Raw genomic sequence first — 2,734 nt, forward strand, 5'->3', positions numbered from 1 at the left:
TTGAAACAACACAATCTTCTGTTATCGTAAAGCTAGTGTATAGGTGTTTTACACCTGCTCTTAGAACAAAGCCTTCGAATAAGAAATGAGCTCTAGGTTTTAAGGGCGTGAAAAGTAATATCCTTAGAATTTTCCATATTTGTATAGCTTACGTAAGTCAAACTGAGTTGTCGAAACGCTATTGGCTACAACTCATTTATGTCAATTGTCCTTTTGGTAATAATTTTGAGTTCTGCCTGTAAGCGAGTGAGTCAAGATCTCCATTAAACAGCATGTTCCTTAATGATGTTTTGGTCCACTTGATATAAAAGATCCCGGAAGGTGGCAGGGCACTTCCCGCTCAGCCATAGAGCTAAATCCCCGAAAAAGCCCCTGCTACATTGGTGGAGAAAGCGGTTATCAAGTGGATCAACCTACACATCAGGAATGGTAACACTACGTCTTTCAAGCTCACGCTCAAGTGAAGCGCAGAAAGAGGCAGACTCCCTCAGTGAAGCCTGACAAAGCAGTGCGTTCCCTGAGTAAATCTACTTGAATCACCGGATGGACTAAGAAAAATTACCAAGATTTGTGACTGTTTGCGATGATAGAATTATACCAGGACTTGACATTGAAAAACCAAGATAAGAAGCAAGAAAGGAACGATGAATCCAGCGACGGATGCCACTCACTCGAAGTTCCAGAAGTATGTGTTCGCTCAGTTTGACTTTCTACCCCAGCCGAAGAAAAACAATGGATTTCGTATCAGCACACCAAGGCAACCACTGACGTGGACGAAGAAAGACGAGGTCAGATAGCCCATCGCCCGGAAAGATACTACAATTGCAGCCAGAACTTAATTTCATATTGAACATGTTGATAGTGTCGTGCTTGCCAATTACAAGTATAGTTTTGAGATTCAATTTTAAGCAGAGCGTAATATTGTGACATCAATTCAAGTATTTTTTCAGTTGTACCGTTGTCGCGCATCGTTTTATTGAAGGCCAAGAGAGCCTATGTTTCAGGTTTAGGACCAGAGGAGTCCACGTTTCCGGTGTCACGAACATCGCTTAGTTAAAAAGAAGAATTCAGTCGCTACAAGTAAGTTTGAAAAGTGCAATGTTTGTCAATTGTTGGATATCGGATATCTTCGGATGCCTTTTGTTGGATCATCCTATTGCGTAGTTTTTCGTTCTATTAAGATTAAGAACTCTTCGTTAGTTTTTATAATCCTAAGTCTTGCTGTTTCTACTCCCAATTTCTTGTACAGCTGAGGACAGCTGAAACTAAGGAGGGAGGAATGTTACGGAACATTTTTCGGTAAAAAGGTAGATTTGAAACAACACAATCTTCTGTTATCGTAAAGCTAGTGTATAGGTGTTTTACACCTGCTCTTAGAACAAAGCCTTCGAATAAGAAATGAGCTCTAGGTTTTAAGGGCGTGAAAAGTAATATCCTTAGAATTTTCCATATTTGTATAGCTTACGTAAGTCAAACTGAGTTGTCGAAACGCTATTGGCTACAACTCATTTATGTCAATTGTCCTTTTGGTAATAATTTTGAGTTCTGCCTGTAAGCGAGTGAGTCAAGATCTCCATTAAACAGCATGTTCCTTGATGATGTTTTGGTCCACTTGATATAAAAGATCCCGGAAGGTGGCAGGGCACTTCCCGCTCAGCCATAGAGCTAAATCCCCGAAAAAGCCCCTGCTACAGCGACTAGAGGCAGCCTCATACAAATCGGTTCCTGAGCTAGTGTGTAATCACGAAGAGGCTGATACGCGTATGGTTCTCCATGCTCGTCACGCGGCAGGCACGTGCATCATCCACTCTGAGGGCACTGATGTCTTTTTCCTAATGCTTGGCCACAGCCGACACCTTGAAAAGCTCTTCATAAATGGAAGGGAAGAGGTGCGAAGACCAGAATAGTGGACCTTTGTTAACAGTCTGTAGAAGCAACTCGACCCAGGCATTGACAAGCACTCACTGCTTCTTGCAATTGAAAGCTATTATCGGCATACACCCTATCACATCCACTGAGAGCTGGTCATTAATTTATTCCATTTATTCTTCATCCGCAGTTCAAATATAGGATTTCATATATTTATATTTCATCTTCATCTTTCTCGGGTATATTACGAACCAATTTAATGACCAGCTCTCAGTTGGCTTGTTAGCTCAATTGGTTAGAGTGCTGCACCGGTATCGCAGAGGTCAGGGTTCGAGTCCCGGCAAGCCTGATTTTAATAATAATAATAATAATAATAATAATAATAATAATAATAATAATAATAATAATATTTAATACTTATATTGCGCTTTTTCTATAAAAATATTCTAAAGCGCTTTACAATAATTATTATTAAACTAAATTAAAAAAGTTACACAGTAAAAATGAATTTAAAATTACAATATTTACATATTAAAATTTCCAGAGTAATAGTAAAAGGTAGTAAATAATAAAATTTAAGAATCACCATATTAAATCAAATGAATAACAAATCTAACTAAAAGCCTTTCTAAATAAATATGTTTTAACAGAACGTTTAAAAGACTCGATGGATGTTTCCTGTCTTATTGGCAGAGGAAGACTGTTCCATAAGAATGGGGCAGCTATCAAAAACGCGCGATCACCCAAAGTCTTTTTCGTTTTCAGCCGAGGTCTTTCTAACAATATACCACTATTATTACGGCGTAGTTGATAATGTGAGGCCGGTAAGACAGAGACTAGGTCCTTAAGATAGCTAGGCGCTACA

This window comes from Oculina patagonica, chromosome 10, assembly GCF_052425735.1.
Source record: "Oculina patagonica isolate OP01 chromosome 10, crgOcupat, whole genome shotgun sequence".
In the NCBI taxonomy this organism is placed as follows: domain Eukaryota; kingdom Metazoa; phylum Cnidaria; class Anthozoa; order Scleractinia; family Oculinidae; genus Oculina; species Oculina patagonica.